The sequence below is a fragment of the Gracilinanus agilis genome, chromosome 3 (genome assembly GCF_016433145.1).
Source record: "Gracilinanus agilis isolate LMUSP501 chromosome 3, AgileGrace, whole genome shotgun sequence".
Classification (NCBI taxonomy): Eukaryota; Metazoa; Chordata; class Mammalia; order Didelphimorphia; family Didelphidae; genus Gracilinanus; species Gracilinanus agilis.
The window spans coordinates 668,202,650-668,223,597 of NC_058132.1; the positions used below are offsets into that span (position 1 = coordinate 668,202,650).

General features: G+C 35.7%; 1 protein-coding gene across 1 annotated transcript in view; it reads left to right on the plus strand.

The window, feature by feature from the left end:
• Nucleotides 1-20,948, plus strand: part of MEGF6 (multiple EGF like domains 6) — a 784,368-nt gene that overhangs the window by 543,742 nt on the left and 219,678 nt on the right. The window lies entirely within an intron of this gene.

Sequence of the window (20,948 nt, forward strand, 5' to 3'; positions counted from 1 at the left end):
TGAGAGAACACATTTTTTATACTCCAATTGTTGAGGAAAGTGGATCTCTGAAACATTAAGTGACTAGTCCAACAATACTCAGCAATGAAATGCCAGATAGGATACAGAAGCAGATCTTCTAAACCCAGAGAGCATCATGCCTATCTCACCATACCCCCTTACATCATGTTTTCCCAAGGAAATTCCTAAGAAATAATTCTAAAATTCTAAATTCTAAAATTCTAAAAGAGCTATCATTTTAGATATTTTAAATTAGATAAAATATAAAAATATCCTTTTGAGAATTTTTCATGGACTAATGCATACATACATACATACATATATGCTTCAAATGATTTTGAAATTACAGAATTTCAGAATTAGAAGGAACCCCTAGTGGTCATGTAGCCCAAACTATACTCTCTACAAAATACTCCAAAAGGGGTCATTTAACTATTGCTCCACTACCCAGTGGGGCTAATCCATTACATACTAAAAGTGTGCCATACCACTTTTGGATAGCTCCAATTTTCTTTATATTAAGTCTAAATTGGATTCTGCAACTTCCATCCATTTCTCCTCAATCTATCCCTTCTAGAGCCAAGCAGAACAAATCTAAATCCTCTTCCTCATGTTGTTCTGCTTTCTGTTTTGATCAAGTCTGACTCTTCATGACCCCACTTGGGATTTTTTTGGCAAAGATACTAGAGTGGTTTATCAGTTCCTTCTCTGCCTCTTTTTACAGAAGAGGAAACTGAGACAAGGAGGGTTAAGTAGCTTGTCCAGGGTCAAACAGCTAGTAAGTGCCTGAGGCTAAATTGGAATTCAGGTCTTTCTGACTCCAGGGTTAGCACTTAATTCACTGAGCCATCCAGCTGCCCCTCTGTCATATGACAGCTCTTTGTATTCTTGAAGAGAGCTCTCCTGACCTCCACCCTAAGGTGGCTCTTTCAGCTTACATTAGAAAATGTGGGGCTATGGATGAGAGTAGCCAATAGTGCCAAATAAATATCCCTTGTTATTTATGAGAACTTTTATAGCAGAGGGAAACCAAGCAGCCAATAAATCTGAAAAATCCAATTGTTCACTATTCAACATACTTCCTAGAACTCCTCCATTTTAGTTCAAACTCTCTGATTCACCAACCCTTTCTTTCCCTTCCCTTTGTGATAATAACCTTGTAAGATATGTGTTCAGCTCCAAATCTCCATTCATAATCATGTCCTTTGCCTGATATATTTGCTGAGCTTGGCCTTCCCTGAGGGCTGGAATAATTAAATGACAGAAGGTTTTAATGCTTAAACAGTTTTCTTACCTGCCTTTCATGCCTGAAGCACGTATTTTTATTAACAACTGTATTAAAGCATAATGATGGATGTCTACAAAGTAAAGACTGATAAACAGCCTTTTTAATTATTTCCATTTCAGCAAATCTAGAATTCTTCATTTTCAGTGGTTTGGAAACATATAGAATATAGTTTTGTTCAGTGGTCCATTTTACTCAAGAAAAAAAAAATCCTGGATGCTTAAACGATATGGTTAAGCCTACAGGATTTCTATGTGATTAAATGTATAGTGCATCAGAGTCAGAGGTCACACTTTAATTACTAATAAGGAGAAGCCAGGTAGCCATAGAGAGGTGCAAGGAAAGGCAGTTGGAAACCTGATTAACTTGGTGGGGTCCTTCATAAATCTGAGGGATTGCAGTGAACGTCCTAAATGCAGATTTCTTCTGTGCTGTATTTCAAAACATATAGAATTTTTTTAAAGAAGGAAAAGCATCATTTTTACAATTGTCAGGCAATGAGATGGAGACTTGTGGAAAGGTTTCTCTTCTATCTGACCTCAATTCCTGGATCAGAGATGCCTAAATGATTAGGTAGGGGTACAGGGAGAGTCTGTCAATGGAATTGGAGAAGTCCCACACAAATTGGATATGAAGGAGGTTAAAGACCTCCATTGTAACTTCCTTTCAATCACTTGCATTATTTATGCAGCTGAATTAGAGGCAGCATCCTTTTCAGATGACAGCTGATGTCTTGAGAACAGCCACATCAGGTTATTTTTAAAAAAGAAAGAAACTGTTTAGTTAACAGATTGATGGCGCCACTCATTAGGAAACTCATCACATGATCCCCAGATTAAGTGACTTTGGGTGAAGAGTTAAAGTTACACTGCAAAGATCTTAAAAGTGAAATTTCAGGAACTTCTTGAAAATCCAGCAACTTTCCAGTTTTCATCCTGCCCATAGAGAATTAACCCCAACGAGTCATTAGGCAACCTTGCCAAGCAGCTGCCAGGAAAATCGTTTCAGAAAAGTCTTTAGGAAGTTTCGGGTTTTTTCTGGCATTCATCGTATCTCAGAAGGTGAGATTGAAATGACCTCATCTCTGTTGGTTCAGGAGAGCTCCCTTGAGAATTATTCCTAGGATTTTCTCTAGTCCAGTTCTTAGTATATCAAACAATAGATTTCCTTCATACACTTTCTGATTCAGAGTGGGGAAAAAAGGTACGAGTCCATCATTACCTCAAAATATTTTTATTGACATTTTTCTTTCTTTTTCTAGATGCTTTCACATTAGAAGTTTCCTTCTCTCATCTGGAGACAGTAGTATTGTAGAAAGGAGCACTGAATGTAGATTCAGAGGGTCTGGATTTGACTTATTTCCCATATTGTTTTTCAGTCCTGTCCCACTCTCAGGGCTTTTCTTGGCAGAGAAACTGGAGTGGTTTGTCATTTCCTTCTCCAACTCATTGGACAGATGAGGAAACCAAGGCAAATGGAGTTAAGTGATTTGCCCAGGGTCACACTGCTAAGTGTCTGAGGTTGGATTTGAGCTCAGGTCTTCCTGATTCCCAGTCCCTCCATCCATCCATCACCCTGCCACCTAGCAGCCTGATTCCCCATGTGCCCTTGGGCAAATTGCTAGGTCTTGATCTCTTTCCCTAAATGAGAGGGCTGGACTAAATGACCTCTTCTATTCCTGGCAACTACCAAATTCAATATTCTTTTGTGCTCTCAGCTTAGTTCTCCATAATAGCAGCCATTCATTTCAAAAGGAGCCCAGCAAATGGGGGATGATGTGTTGTTGGAGCAGAGGCCAGGATAGCTGCTTCAAATGGGTAAGTTTTCTAATAGAGTATTGAATAGAGGAGAGAGACAGAACATAAGGCAGATTATCTGTACTCCCTCTTCCCCTCTTATTTTTCCCATTTCTTGATTCCTCCAAAGGGATCCTTCTGATACCTCCTTCTCCTACACAGGTTCTAATTCCCCTCTGTCACCCCCACTTAATTATGAACACTTTTCCTCTGGAAATTTCCTTGCAGGTTACTTTGTGAATACTTTGAGCACATGTGCATATGTTGTACCCACCTCACCCAGCAGAATATTAGCACCCTGAGGGCAGAGATTATTTTGCTTTTTGTTCTCCTTGCCAATAAACAATGAAATATCAGGGGGAGAGAGCTAATGAGAGAATAAATGAATATGAATGAATGAATTAAATGAAAAAGCATCTGTTTGACAGGATTAAATACTCTGCTGTCCATAGGAATGAATGAATAAAATTATTTTAATAAGTGCTTTTTCATTCATTCATTCATTACCACTCCCTCTAGAAATTACACTTGGACAATGATAACAATGTGAATGGAAAGAACAACTACCACAAAACAATGGAAACAGGTGTTACATAATTAAGAAGACTGAGCATGATCCCAAAGAAGAGAAATGAGATGGAATCTTCCCCATCCCTCCTCTGAAGAGGTGGGGAATCCATGGGTGTGGAATAGAGCCTTTAAGATCAATTTTTTTTCTGGATTTGGAATGGTTTTGATTTTTCCCCCTTCTTTTTCCTCTTGTTAATAAAATATCCTTTATAAAGAATAGCTCTCTGGGAGGGGGAGAGGAAAGGATGGAGGCAGAAATGTAGGCTATATAAAAATGAAAGAGATACACAAAATCCATTTTTAAAGAAATTACAATGTGATCTTTTGTATATATTTTTATATTTGTATACATACTATATACCACTGTCCCTCACCCAGTAAAATACATAGATGGAAGGATCATGATTTTCATGATTTTCTTTTTTTCTTTATAGCATTAGGGCTTAGCAGTTAAATTATTGAATGGAGAAGCACTTGGAGTAGTGGATAAAGAGTCAGTTTTAAGAGTTACTAAAGACTGAAATTGAATTCCCCTTCTGACAAATCCTGACTGGGTGAAGCTGATTCTTCTCTTCACTCACTTCTCCCCCTCAGGGTCCTCAGGCTACTTCCTAAGACTGTACTTGGCCAAAAATTTTCTGATTGAGAAGTTTCTTTGGTTGGAGTTTCCAATACCAATGAAATCCCAATGATACATAACTATGCATGCAGCTGTATTTGCATATATATTCATGCATATATATATATATATATATATATATACCTCATTTATGTGAGAGGCAGAGAGAGAGAAAGAGAGAGAGAGACAAAGACAGAGATAGAGATAGAGACAGACAGAGGGAGACCAGGAAAGAGGAGGGGAGAGAGGAAAAGAGAGAAAGAAAGACACAGAAATAGAGACAGAGGGAGAGAGGGAGAAAAAGGGGGGAGAGAGAGAGAATGAAAAAGAGAGAGAGAAAATGAGAGAGGGAGGGAGGAAGGGAGGGAAAGAGGGAAAGACATTTTGGACAATAGGATATCATTAGCCAGTGAAGGATATACATTGAAAAACTCAGAATTTCCCTTTCTCTACTGGACACCCGCCCTCAGGCTTGGCTCTACTTCTGGGACTAATTTAAATTATTAAAGTGGAGTTACAATAAGTATTCCTTGACTTTGATGATCAGATTATTTTCACCTGGTTAGTTATCTCTGCTAGGGAATTTTTAGAAAGTATTTCAAGAATTGTCACAACATGACGATTTCCTTCTACCCCATTTTTTTTTCACCTAAAAGCATATATTGCCTTCTCCATTTGCAGAGTCTGTCCCAGGGCAAGATGAGAAATTAGAACCCATTTGTCTGTCTTTCCCCTTCTCATCATCTCCTTTCAACTCTTCCATCCTTCTTTGCCCCTTCCTGGTTCTTCAAATAGAAAGATAATTCTTCTAATACAAACTTCAAGCCTACACATCAGAAAAGCTAGATTTTCCCCTTACACAAGCATGGTCTTTAATATGTGTTTGTAGTTCAGTTTGCAGCTTCAGCGAAGGTTGAAAAATTTTTACCTTTTGCGAGCCAGCAAAAAAAGCCTAGTTTTAAGGAAGAAAACAATTTATTCTAACTGTATGCTAAGTTCTTCCTTATTCACTTATATTGTTATTAAATTTAAGATTTATATCCCACCCATTTCCAAAAGGGCTTGAGGCAGCTTAGAGATTTCTATAAAGTACAAAGTATAATAAAGCATTTAAGCATAAAATAAAAGTGGGTCCAGCCAAAAGGAGCAGGAGAGAAAAAAAGGCGCTTTTAGAGACCAATTTAAGTAGATTACTACTACACAAGAACAGAATGTTCTGCTAAATTTTCTAGCTGCTACACAAAAAAGTGGAAGGTGCAAGATATGACCTTTTTTTTGAGAGCCCAGAAATATAATCATGGAATTTCTTACTTGGAAATGATCACAGTTGTTAAGAGCTAACATTTACAAGGCCCTTTATGATTCAAGAAGCTCTTTAGGTATGTTATCTCTTTTGACCCTATGAGGTAGCTGCCCTTATTACTCCCATTTAACAGATGAGGAAATTGAGGTTGAAAGACTTTTAAGTGACTTGCCCAGGGTCATAGAGCTAATAACTGAGGTAGGATTTGAATTCAGTTCTTCCTGACCTGAGCAGCTAGATGCAAACTTAGAGTAAGGAAGACTCATCTTCGGAGTTCAAATCTGCTCTCAGAAACTTACCAGCTGTCTGAACCTGGTCAAGTCATTTAACCCTGTTTGCCTGACTTCATCTCTAAAATGAGTCAGAGAAAGAAATGGCAAACCCCTCCAATATCTTTGCAAAGAAAATCTCGAAAGATATCACAGAGTTAGACATGGCTGAAAACAATCGAACGACTTCCTTCTTCCATGTCCAGTGCCCCATAGACAGTCCCATCTATCTCTGCCATATACTCTTTGAATTCCTACTAAATTAAGAATCAACCTAGTAGCCATCAGCTTTTGCTTGAAGACTCCATTGGATAACCCACTGCCTTGCTAGGCAACTACTTCCACTTTGGGATAATTAATTATTAGGAAACCTTTTCCTCAGCACAAGCCTAAATTGGTCCTTTTGAACATCATACCCATCAATATTCGTTCTACCTTTTGTGGACAAAAAGAACAAGCCTAGTTTCTCTTTCCTATAAAACCTTTCAGTTGCTGAAAGACAGCGGCCCTTTTGTCTTCAGAAAGCCTTTTCTTTTTCAGACTGAATATCTCAATTCTTTGCAACAATCCTTCAGTGCAGAATAGGTGACAAAGTGGCTAGAAGTCAAGGTATCTAGAGGTTCATCCCACCATGCCAATTTTAAAGGGTGCTTCTTTACAGCACTTAACATCCATTGGCTTCTTAGAAATAATGCAGCTTCCTATTTAGTTATTAAGAAGAATTAGCTAAAGTCAGAAGCTACCAGTTGGGACTTGAATGAATTCCTTCACGGCACCATCTTGCCAACACCCATCCCAATCTCAGGAAAATACACTACCTACTTCTTGCCCAATTTGGTGCTTGTAAATCTTAATTCCTTGATCAACTCTGCTTACATTGCATGGATTTGAGATCTTTCACTTACCTGGTTGCCTTCCTCCAGATGTTCACTAGTTTATCAATGATCTTCTTTTCTCCTTTTTTATTTTCATTTTCATGTAAAACACATTTCCATGTTGGTCATTTTTGTAAGAGCAAACTCATTCAAAACCAAAATCCCAAAATAAAACCATAAATATACCCATGTGAAAGATAGTATGCTTTGATGCATCCATCCTACTCCAACAGTTCTGTCTCTGCAGGTGGAGACATTATCTGTCATGAGTCTTTCAGGACTGTCCAAGATTATTTCATTGCTGTGAGTAGTCAAGTTTTCACAGTTCATCATCACACAATATACTGTTGTTGTGTATAATATTCTCCTGGTTCTGCTTATTTTGCTCTGCATTCGTTCCTACAGATCTTTCCAGCTTTTTCTGAAATCATCTTGCTAGTCATTTGTAAGTTTAAAAATTAATATACAATAACTCCAAGTATTATATTTTATAAGGATTTATTAATAATCACTTGAAGTAAAAGGAATAAAAAGATGAAAGTTAAAAAAAAAAAAAAGCCTGGGTAAAGCCAGCTTTCCTAGCCCCGAATGTGGGAGAAGAAAGAAAAAAGGTGGGGTTACACACAACTTTTTTACAAAACATCAGGATGCAACTTGGGGATGAAAGTAAAAAGAATTTTGGGAAGAGAAAAAGAATTCTGGGAGATGGAGTCTTTAGCATACAATATCTAATTACACATATTTCTTATAGCACAATAGTATTCCATCACCAACATGTACTACAATTTGTTCAGCCATTCCTCCTTTAATGGACATCTCCATAACTTCCAATTCTTCACTACCACAAAAAAGAGTTACTATAAATATACATGTAGGTGGCTCAGTGGATAGAACATAGGAACAGGAGTTAGGAATACTTGAGTTCAAATTTGACCTCATTAGCTTTGAAATACTGGGCAAGTCATTTAGTTTCTATATGTATGCCTAAATCTACTTGAAAAGGAAATAGATTAATGGAGAAGAAAAGAATTTATGAATAAACAAGAGAGAAAGCATCCTGAGATAAATGATGGATAATTTTGAATACATTAAAAAAGGTTTTGTATAAATAAAACAAATGCAATCAATTTATCCCTCTAATTTAGAGGGAAAGCAATAAATTAGTTGAAATTTTATGGATATTTTCCTGGATAGAAGTCATCAAAAATATATGGAGAATGTTGTCCAATATAAGGATATGAAACATTTACCAATTAGATGGCAAAAGATGTTAACAGACAGTTTTGGTATGAAGAAATCAAAGCTATCTATAACTATGTGGGAAAATGCTCCAAATCATTATTGAATAGCGAATTGCAAACCAAAACAACCCTGAGATATCATTTCATACCAATCAGATTGGCTAAAATGATAAAAGGACAAACTGGCAGATATTGGTGGGGATATGGAGAAATGGGGACACTAATATACTGCTGGTCAAACTGTGAACCGATCCAACCATTTTGGAGAGCAATCTGGAATTATGCTCAAAGAATTATAAAACTGTGTATACCTTCTGACCCAGCATTATCACTATTAAGTTTATATACTAAAAGGTGATCAAGGCAAAAGGAAAAAACTATGTTCTAAAAAGAACTCTACATTCTAAAATATGTATAGCAGTTCTCTTTGTGGTGGTAAAGAACTGGAAATTGAGGGGATACCCTTAAATTGGGAAATGGCTAAACAAGGTGTGACATATGGTTGTGATGGAATATTACTGCATTGTAAGAAATGGCAAACAAGTGAATTTTGGAAAAACATAGACAGACCTGCATGAAATTCTAAAGAGTGAAATGAGAAGAACCAAGAGAACATTATATACAGTAATAGAAATATTGTTTCAAGAATAGTTTGCCTATGTCCATCTCCTGAAAAAGAACTGATAAATAGAAATAAGTAAGATATGTATGTATCATATATATATATATATATATACATATATATATATATACTTTTGTCAAATGATGCCTTCTCTAATAGGGAAAGGGCAGGGAGACAGCGAGTTAACTGGATATTTTAATGTAACAAACAAGTAAATATTTTTAAAATAAATAATAAATTTAAATAAATATTTTTTTAAAAAGGATATGGCAAACACTCCAGTATCTTAGCCAAGAAAACCCCATACAGGATCACAAAAAGTTAGATACAATAGAACATCTGAATAACAAAAATGAGACTTTCTACTTTTCTTGATGAAATTGTAGTATATCTGATTCACCTCAATATCTTAACCTGTTGAAACCTCTTTTTTTTATTTTGACTGTTTCATTTAATGTGACAGGGAACCCTCCCATATTTGTGGCATTTGCAGATTTGATGGTGACACCCTCTATACCTTGATCCAAGTCAATGATAAAAAAAAAAAAATTAAAGGATAAGGCCAAGCAAAGATCTCTGGGCAATTTGAATGACAAACTCATGGATCTAGAGTTGGAAGGAACCTCAGATTTCATGTCATCCACCATCCTCATTTTACATAGGAGGAAACTGAGGCCCAAGGATGTTAAATAACTTCTGCAAGATCATATGGGTTAAGAAGTGTGAAAAGTTGGATTTGAACCCAGTTCTGATTCCACAGATAGCATTCTTCTCATTATAGCTTGTTACATCTCTTCCAGGATGAGATGGAACCCTTAATAGCTATTCTTTGACTTTAGCTATTCAAACACTTCTCTTCTGGATTATGTCTCACATCTTTTTCCATAAAGAAGGAAACATGCAAATTAATCTTCTGACATTTTTTTTTATTTTTGACTAGAAACCAATTTAAAAAATAAAACCTTTAGCTTCCATCTTAGAATCAATACTGTATATTGGTTCCAGAGCACAAAAGCAATAAGAGCTAGCTAATGGCATTTAAGTGACTTGCCTAGGATCACACAGCTAGGAAGTATCTGAAGTCAGATTTGAACCCCAAACCTCCCATCTCCAGGTTTAGCTCTCAATCCATTTATTCATGAATTGATCATCATCATCTCTGTTATCATTATCATCACATCATAATCCATATTCATAGAATCCTCTAAACTTGAAAAAGCCCTTTCTAATAAGCCAGTAAAATAGATGAATACAAGTATTTTATGCCCCTTTTATAGATGGAAAGAATAAAACTGAATATTGTTACTGGCATGGGGAATGTAGCTAGGAAGTGTTAGCACTCAAACTCTGTTGTTCTGGTACCAAAGCTAAGCCGTCATTCTACTATGCTACATCATGGAAACTATCCCTCAGGACTGAGATAATGGATGAGAAGTCATTGCCTTTAGTCCAGCCTATCAGCCCAGTGAATGCACTGAGTCCTGTCCTTGAAACTGAGATGATAATCTGGGATTCCAAGAAGGGCACCAAAGTGTCTAAGAGGACAAATGGGCAACTAGAGGCAGCCTTCTTTGGTCCATTAGAGTCAAGGAGAACCAGACTGGGGTAAAGTCCAATTGTATAATCAAGGGACAGGGTTAGGGATCCATTGTGAGAAAAGGAAAATGGGAATGTGATGGAATTTGGAGTAAGAAACTCCAACACCATCTCAGGATGTTTAGAACGTGGACATGTCCACAAAATGGCACCACCAGGGTAAGACTCACAGCTTCTGGCCATCCGCCTTTTAGACACCTCCCATGGCATGGGTAGTCAGTGGTCTTCAGCTCCAGGGGACTAATAGAGAATGAGGACTAGAAGAAGCCTCAAAAGCCACCTAATCCAACCCCCTTTGTTTTATAGATGAAGAAACTAAGACCAAGAGAAAGAAAGTGACTTTGCCCAAGCTAAGATAGGCTGATTAAAGCAGAAGGTAGGATATGGACTCAACAAACCTGGGTTCAAATCTCCCAGTTTATTAACATATAACTATGTATTTTTGGACAAGGCATTTACCCTCTCTGGTTCTCAAATATTACTTAATTACTCTGGTACTCAATTACCCTCTGGTTCTCTGTTACAGGGAAGTGTTAGACTAGATCACTTCCAAATTATCTTCCAACTCTAAATTTAAATATAAAATCCTATTCCATCTGGAGTCATTTGTAACTCAAAGTCCCTGGCTTCTCTGTTCCTCTGAAGACCTTTCTCCCATTAGAACTGCTGGGTGTTCCTCAGAGAAGCAGTTCTCAGAAATAATCTAGCTCAAGTTCTCTGTGTTCCAAAAATCTCATTTAAGGCAGGGATAAGAAATAGAATTGAGATGAATGGATCATTAATATGCCCATGAAACAGCCATTCAAACATTGGATGATTTGAAAGAGACTATAAAGTTTGAGACCTTAGTGCACTTTATAATCCAATCTGATTATGCAGACAAGGCAAACATTTTTGTATTCATTTCACAGATGAGAAAATAGAGGCTTAGACAGGTGAAATGACTTATCTACGGTCACACAGCTGGTAAGAGGATGGGGCATTACTGGAGAGGAAGGAACCTAACTCTGCCTCCTACTTTCCTTCCACTCAAGGATAAGAATTTCATCATTGCCCAGACACGAGCCATATCCCACCAGCATCTGCTTGGTCCCCTAAAGGCTACTACAGTAACTTTCATTGTAGGTTCATTTTTTCCTAAGATGGAGCTTTGGCTTTTCATAGCTTCCAAATTAGGGATTAATTAAGCCTATAAAGAATCATGACATTCACTTGGAAGAAGTAACCATAGTTGACATTACTAGTTATAAGAGGAAATGAACTGTCCCATCTTTCCCATTAGAAAGAACCAAATCAAACTTATTATGTGGCCCTAATAGTGTCTAATTTTAAGAAAGATAATGTCTGATTTTTCAAGGGTAAATAATGCTTTTTATTTTAACATGCTCGTACCTTATTAATAGTTTTAAAAATGCAAGATAAGCAAAAACAGTCCACAAAATGGCCAAGTCTAACAATGAACACATTTCGGGTTCACAGTTCTCCCTTGTTCCACTTCTATACCGAAGGGAAAGAGGTTAAGTCAAGTCATTACATAAATTTTCAATCTTTTATTTTTACATCACCTTCGTTTCCCAATATACTCTTTCTCCCCCTCTCAAAACATCATCCCTTATAAAAAAAAAAGGACAAAAAAGAATTAAACAAAAGTACCTAACACATAAACAATGTCTGATTTTATGCATATATATAGTGTTCCAAACTCATAATCTTCCACCTCTAAATATCTGTATAAATAGAATGCGTATATGTATATGTATGTGTGCGTGTGATTTTCTAGTTCTATAACTATAACCTCCCATCTCTTTAAGGAAAAGAGGGAAGGTACGTCTTCTCATATCCCCCTTTTTGGGCCAAGCATAGTCAGAATAACTTCACACAATTCTCTTTTGATTATTTGGTTGTTTTTTACATTTACATTGTTAAGGTCATAGAGAGTCTTGTTTTCATTGTGATGTTTGCTTTTCTTTACATCAATTCATGTAAGTCTTCTTATACTTCTCTGTATTCATCATATTCATGATTTCCTATATTATAATAATTGAAAATTATATTCATGTGCCACAACTTATTTTCTAACTGCTCTCTTTTATTTTGTATCCTACTTTAGCATCAATTATTTATTTAAATAGGTTGTTAGAATTGCTTTAATTATATGCTATTCTTTTAAAAATATTGAATTCTTTGTTCTAAATTTGTATAAATTTTGCTTTAACAAGTCAGGTAAAATGGATCATTTTCAAGCTGGAGGCTACCTAGCAAAATCAATAGCTTCTATTTTGTTTTAATGAAGGATAGTATAATTCTAGTAACAACTAACCAAGGAAGACAAGTGCTTTTTAAGGATCTCAGCTTACAAACCACCATGAAACTATCCTAATAAATTGTATTGGGCTATTGAGCCAATGTTGAAAAGAAAGGAGTCCCAGGACACAGCATTGTTTAGTACATTTTAAAGTAGGGATTGCATGTGACATATTATCATTAGACATTAGGTGAGGGATAATAATGTATCATTTTTTAAAGTGAGACTCATATAATGTGAGCTAATAATACAGAAAATGTCACCATGACCACCTGAACACTGAGCTTAATGCCCAGACTCATCTTCCCCCAAAAGTAAATATTTAGTTTATGACTAGAACTGTTAATAATTGCAATGAGATGGAATAATTTGTTTTCTGTTTTCATTTTCTACATTTCCTGTATATAAAGAAGAAATCCTAGATTTCAGCATTTTTTCTAGATTTTAGCATTTCCCCTGAATTTTGTGTTTTTTTCTCTCCATGTCAGCAAAAATGCAAATTTATTTTTGCACATAGGATATCTGTTGGCTCTGCTTTCTATCAGTAAAACTGTCTGATTCCACTGTTGTGAGTTAATTTCTTAATCCTTTTTTTTTAAGTAGTTTAATCTCAACTAGTCCTCATTTTCTAAAATTTAACAAATAGCCATGACTTTCATATTATTTCTCATTATTGCTTTTTGAGAATGCATGCTTTGAGGCATAGGCCATTTTTTCACCTGATGCTTCCAGGGGTAGATGACATATTTTCCCAGGCACCATATCGTATATGTCAGAAAAACAAAATGTATTTGAACAGGAAACAGAAAACAAAATATATTGCTATTCTGAATGTCAAAATAAACTTTAGTTGATAAAGCCTGTGACATGAGAGAGATAAAAATAAAGCATTTATTAAACGCCAACTATGGGTAGATGCAGTATAGGATTCTGGGATACAGAGATAAAAAGGAAAGGGTGTCTGCCTTCAAGGAACATGCATTACTTTAGGGAAGAAAACTTTGCAAAAGTAAGTATGTTGAAAAAGGTTCCAAATATATAAAAGGTAAAAAGTTTGCAAGAAAGATCATTAGCAGCTGGAAGGATCCAGAAAGTGTTCTTGTAAAAGGTAACAACTGAGTCTCAAAGGAAAAAATAAAAGGAGGGGATAGATTTTTTTAAATTCTTATTTTGAATATTTACCCATAGTTTCATATTTCATGTTTCTTCCTTCTCCCCCAAACCCCTCTAACTTCCCTTAGCTGACGTACAATTCCGCTGGGTTTTACATGTATCATTGATCAAGACCTAATTCCATATCATTTAGTGTCTACATCCCCAATAATAAATATCCACATCAGCCCATGTGTTCAAGTAGTTGTTTTTCTTCCATATTTCTCCTCCCACAGTTCTTCTTCTGAATGTGGCTAGTTTTCTTTCTCATAAGTCCCTCAGCCTTGTTCTGGATTCTTGCATTGCTACTATTAGAGAAGTCCGTTATGTTCAATTGTACAGTGTATCAGTCTCTGTGTACAATGTTCTCCTGCATCTGCTCCTTTCACTTTGCATCAATTCCTAGAGGTCTTTCCAGTTCACATGAAATTCTTCCAGTTCTTTATTCCTTTGAGCACAATAGTATTCCATCACCAGCAAATACCACAATTTGTTCAGCCATTCCCCAATCGAAGGACATTCTCACATTTTCCAATTTTTTGACATCACAAAGAGCGCAGCTATACATATTTTTGAACAAGTCTTTTTCCTTGTTATCTCTTTGGGGTATAAGCCTAGCAGTGCTATGTCTGGATCAAAAGGCAGATAGTATTTTAAAGCCCTTTGAGCATAGTTCCAAATTGCCATTAAGAATGGTTGGATCAGTTCACAACTCCACCAGCAATGCATTAATATCCCAGTTTTGCCACATTCCCTCCAATATTCATTACTCTCCCCTTCTTTCATTTTAGCCAATCTGCTAGGTGTGAGGTGATACCTCAGAGTTGTTTTGATTTGCATTTCTCTAATTATTAGAGATTTAGAACACTTTCTCATATGCTTATTGATAGTTTTGATTTCTTCATCTTAAAATTGCCTATCCGTGTCCTTTACCCAATTATCGATGGGGGATGGCTTGATTTTTTGTATAATTGATTTAGCTCCTTGTATATTTGAGTAATTAGACCTTTGTCTGAGTTTTTTGATATAAAGATTTTTCCCAATTTGTTGCTTCACTTCTAATTTTGGTAGCATTGGTTTTGTTTGTACAAAACCTTTTTAGTTTGATGCAGTCAAAATTATTTATTTTACATTTTGTGATTTTTCCTAACTCTGGTTTTAAAATCTTTCTTTTCCCAGAGATCTGACAAGTATACTATTCTGTACTCACCTAATTTACTTACAGTTTCCTTCTTTATATTCAAGTCATTCACCCATTCTGAGTTTATCTTGGTATAGGGTGTGAGATGTTGATCTAGGCCCAATCTCTCCCATATTGTTTTCCAATTTTCCCAGCAGGTTTTGTCAAATAATGGGTTTTTGTCCTAAAAGCTAGGTTCTTTGGGTTTATTGAATACTGTCTTACTGAGGTTGCTTACCTGTAGTCTATTCCACTGATCCTCCCTTCTATCTCTTCGCCAGTACCATATTGTTTTAATGACTACTGCTGTATAGTACAGTTTAAGATCAGGTACTGGTAGGCAACCTTCTTTCATATTTTTTTTCATTATTTCCCTTGATATTCTTGATCTTTTGTTCTTCTAAATGAACTTTGTTATAGTTTTTTTCTAATTCAATAAAAAAGTTTTTTGGTAGTTTGATAGGTATAGTACTAAATAGGTAAATTATTTTGGGTAGAATGGTCATTTTTATTATGTTAGCTTGTCATACCCATGAGCTCTCAATGTTTTTTCAATTGTTTAGATCTAGTTTTAATTGCATGGAAAGGATTTTGTAGTTGTATCTGTATACTTCCTGTGTTTGTCTTGGCAGATAGAGTCCTAAGTATTTTATGTTGTCTAGGGTGATTTTAAATGGGATTTCTCCTTCTAACTCTTCCTGCTGGGATGTGTTGGAAATATATAGAAATGCTGATGATTTCTGTGTGTTTATTTTGTATCCTGCAACTTTGCTAAAGTTGTTGATTATTTCCACTAACATTTTACTTAATTCACTTAGGAATTTTTAAGTAGACCATCATATCATCTGCAAAGAATGATAGCTTAGTCTCCTCATTGCCTATTTTAATACCTTCAATTTCTTTTTCTTCTCTAATTGCTACTGCTATTGTTTCTAGTACAATGTTAAATAATAGAGGTGATAATGGGCATCCTTGTTTCACTCCTGATCTTATTGGGAAGGCTTCTAATTTATCCCCATTTCAGATGATGTTTGCTGATGGTTTAGACATATATTGTTTATTATTTTTAGGAAGTCTCTTCTATTCCTATACTTTCTACTGTTTTCAATAGGAATGAGTGTTATATTTTGTCAAAGGCTTTTTCAGCATCTATTGAGATAATCATGTGATTTTTGTTGGTTTGCTTGTTGATATGGTCAATTATGTAAATGCTTTTCCTAATGTTGAACCATCCCTGCATTCCTGGTATAAATCACACCTGATCATAATGAATAACCCTCGTGATCACTTGGTGGAGTTGTTTTGCTAGTATTCTGTTTAAAATTTTTGCATATATGTTCATTAGGGAGATTGGTCTGTAGTTTTCTTTCTGTTTTTGATCTACCTGGCTTTGGGATCAGTATCATATTTGTGTCAAAAAGGATTTTGGTAGAACTCCTTCTTTGCTTATTGTGTCAAATAGTTTGTATAGTATTGGAATTAGTTGTTCTTTGAAGGTTTGATAGAATTCACTTGTGAATCCATCTGGTCCTGGGGTTTTTTTCTTAGGGAGTTCTTTGATGGCTTGTTCAATTTCTTTTTTCTGATATGTGATTATTTAAGTATTCTATTTCTTCTGCTGTTAATCTAGGCAATTCATATTTTTGTAAATATTCATCCATATCACCTAGGTTGCTATATTTTGCCATATAATTGGGCAAAATTGGTTTTAATGATTGCCTTGATTTCCCTTTCATTAGAGGTATTTTTCCTTGGTCTGTTAGTTTTTTAATTTGGCTATAATATTCCTGGAAGTTGTCAGTTGTGGATTCAATGTAGGAGGTGATCTGTGGATTCTTTCAATTTCCACTTTTCCCTCTTGTTCGAGAACTTCAGGGCAATTTTCTCTGATAATTTCTTGTAAGATACTATCTAAACTTTTTCTTTTATCATGATGTTCTGGTAAACCAATAATTCTTAAGTTGTCTCTTCTAGCTCTGTTCTCTGTTAGAGGTGAGGTCTCCCTTTTCATCTGATACTGATAATTTTGTTTTCTTCTTTCCTTTTTTTAATTAGATTGACCAGTACTTTGTCAATTTTATTTATTTTTTCAAAGAACCAGCTTCTAGTCTTATTTATTAATTCAATAGTTTTTTTTTACTTCCAATTTTATTTATTTCTCCTTTGATTTTTATAATTTCTGATTTTGTTTTTAACTGGGGATTTTTAATTTGTTCCCTTTCTAGTTTTTTGATTTGCATGCCCAGTTCATTGATCTCTGCCCTCTCTAATTTGTTATTATATACACTCAATGATATAAATTTCCCCCTGAGTACTGCCTTAGCTGCATCCCACAGATTTTGGTAGGATGTCTCATCATTGTCATTCTCTTCAATGAAATTAGTGATTGTTTCTATGATTTGTTCTTTATCTGATTTTGGACAATCATATCATTTAATTTCCAATTAGTTTTTGATTTGTCTCTCCATTTGCCCTTACTGATTATGATTTTTGTTGCATTATGATCTGAGAAGGTTATATTTATTATTTCTGCTCTTTTGCATTTGTTAGTCATGTTTCTATGCCCTAGTACATGGTCAGTCTTTGTGACTGTACCATGTGCAGCTGAAAAGGTGTATTCTTTTTTGTCCCTATTTATTTTTCTCCACATACGTATTAAATCTAATTTTTCTAGGATTTCATTCACCTCTCTTATCTCTTTCTAATTTATTTTTTGGTTTGATTTATCTAGATCTGAAAGAGGAATATTTAGATCTCCCACTAGTACAGTTTTACTATCTATTTCCTCTTTGAGCTCTGCCAGTTTCTCCTTTAGAAATTTGGATGCTATACCATTTGGTGCAAACATGTTGAGTACTGTTATTTCCTCATTATCTATACTGCCTTTTATCAGGATGTAATTAACTTCCCTGTCTCTTTTAATCAGATCTATTTTTACTTTGGCTTTATCAGAAATCATGATTGCCACCCCTGCCTTCTTTTTCTCAGTTGAAGCCCAAAAGATTTTTATCCGGCCTTGACCTTAACCCTGTGTATGTCCACCTGCCTCATGTGTGTTTCTTGTAGACAACATATGGTAGGATTTTGTTTTCTAATCCACTCTTCTATTTACTTCCATTTTATGGGCGAGTTCATCCCATTCACATTTAGGGTTATAATTATCAACTGTGTATCCCTTAACATTTTGGTATCCTCTCCTAGTTCTACCCCTTCGTCTTATGGTATTTCCTTTTAAACCAGTGGTTTATTTTAAATCAGTCCCCCTTGTCCCCTCCCTTGATTTACTACCCTTTCTACTCCATCCCTTCCCCTCTTATTATTTTTAAGGCCTAATGAATTCCCTCCCCCCTCTCTTCCCCTCCCTTTAGGAATTCCCCACCCCACTGCTCACCTTGGTTTATTCGTTCTGACTTTATCCATAGGGTTAGATAAAATTTGATATCCCAATGGATCTAGATACTCTTCCCTCTCAGAATTAATTCCACTGAGAGTAAGGTTTAAGTATTTCCTAATAACACTCTCTTCCTCTCCTTCTTATAATAGTTCTCCCCTTCTCATGTCCTCTTTGTGTGGTATAGAATATCCTATTTTTCTTATTCATTCAAGTTACTCTTTGTGCCATCTACTATTCCCCCCAAACCCTTCCCCCCATATCATCTTAGACCATTTAGTACTCCAACCTCTCCTTATGACTAATTCTTCTAATTACTATAATAGTGAGTATAATATTTTAGAATTACACATAATATTTCTCCATATAGGAATACAAATAATTTGATCTTATTGAAGTCCTTGCAGAGGAAAATTTTAAATATAAGAGTTTTTTCTCCAACCTCCTGGGGCCTCAAGTCTTGCTGCTCTCAGGGGCAAGCTCCTGGAGGTCCCAGTTAGCTGCCAAGGATCTAGATTTTGCCCCTCTACCTCCTGCTCACTCTAACTCTGGTGCATAGCCTATGACTCTGGTACTGTGGGTGGAATGGGGGAGGGTTGGTCAGCTCACGTTTTGATGGGAGCTATTTCCACACACACACACTTATAGCATGGAAGTACCCAAATCCCACATACCTTCGATACTGTGCCCTATTGTGGGGTCTCTTCTTTCATCTGGATTTGGTTATTTTGTCCTTTGGTGGTACACTATATGGGTTGGTGAGGAGAGTAAAGAGCCCTGCTTCTACTCAGCAGCTATCTTAACCTGGAAGTAGGTGTGGATTTTTAAGAGATGGAGGGCAAAGTGGAAAACTATTCTGAGCATAAGGGTCAGTCTGAGGAAAGTATATGAAATAATGGATGTGTCCAATGAGGCTGTGGAATTAAAGCCTTCCACAAAGTCTCATTTCTACACTGCTCAACCCCTTCTTCCATCCCGTCACCTGCTCCATAGCCAAACACACCTGAGATCCTGTGAGATTCCCTTCTGCTCCCCCCACCCTAAACCCTTGGCATTGGAGGTGAAATCAATGAATTATAACCCTCATGGATGTTCTGAGATCTCATTTCTAAGTAGGTCCGCTTAATGCAATATCACTTTAAATTGTCCCTCTTTGAAGATAGCTACCTTACATCCACACAGCCTTTCTACACTTCGCAAGAAAATCTAGCAATTCACTCAACCATCCTGATCAGGGGGCCTTGAACTGAGAGCACATGTTCAATGATGCCCTGACTAGCTATTGATTAAACACTGACAAGGTTCAGAGGAATTGAGAATCAAAAAACCTCCCCCATGGCCAGATCTGCTATGCTCACTTCTTAATAGATGGTAAAGGAGGATTCTAAATGAGGTCCGCTGGCCTGCTTGTTCTCAGAACTCCTCAGGCATTGCCATTAATTCGTGCTCTGCTTTGCTTCCGAACTACTGTCTAAAAAGTCCATCATTCTCAAAAAAAGGGGAAGAAAAAAGAGAAAGAAACCATCCAACACACGCATATCCTTTTTTTAAAAAAAGAAAGAAAATTTCCTTGTAACACCTTTCTCTTATAGACTCATATTCCTTCAGATACATTTCACATTTCATTGTTAATGGCCCTAAATAAGAAAACAGATGCGTAAACCCTTCCCATGTGAAGCCAGCTTCCTGAAAAAACAAAACCAAAAGCAAAACAGCTCCACAAAGGCTGAATGTCCATCTTGTATTTCTTTTTCAGTTCTGCTGGATACCATAATTCTAGGAAGGGGTTTCATCAAGTCATGAGCTGTGACCTAGTATTGAGAATAGAATGTCCGATGTCAAAAGTAGCTGATTTGTTTACTAAATCCTTGTAAAAGAGAGAATTAGAAGAACTAGCTGGAAAAATCATTTGAATAAAGCTTCAGAACCACTTAAAGTTACTTTAGATATTCAGATGCTTCATTTTGGCTGTTTTGAGAGAATTCAATTGATGGTGGCCCGATCTTCCCCAGACCTTTGCCTTAATCAATAAAGCTTACTAAGGCNTCTCACCATAAGGAGTGTAAACTCTAGAGAGCAATATTAAATAGTTTAATCTCAACCAGCCCTCATTTTCTAAAATTGCAATAGATAGCCATGATCTTTATATTATTTCTCATCATTGCTTTTTGAGAATAAATGCTTTGAGATCTAGGCCATTTTTTCACCTGATGCTTCCAGATTGCTGACATATTTTCCCAGGTATCATATCATGTGTATCAGAAAACCAAAATATACATATTTTAGATATTTTGCTTATTAATTTTGATTTAAAATTTATTCAGTATATATTAATATAATTAATATTAAATATAATTAACATTTATTAAATACATATTTGATTTTGAAAAAATAAAGTATTGTATTTTGTTTCTATATTTCTATATTTAAATATAAATACATTATATTTGTACATAATAAATATATTAGAAATAAATTTTATATATAATAAAATTTGTAGTATTAATTAATTCACTAAGCATTTATTTATTAAGTGCCTCCTCATCAGCTAGAGGCAAATTATTCTAGTATAATCATTGCATACATATTGCATATACCTTCCTCCCCTGCAAAAAAAAGTCTGTAAGCACCTTGAGTAAAGAAGACTCATTGCTGATTTTGTAGCCTGGTGCAACGTAATAATAAATGTTGGTTGAATTTAATTGAGATGAAATTAATTGGCTAAAAATCAGCATTCTTGTTTT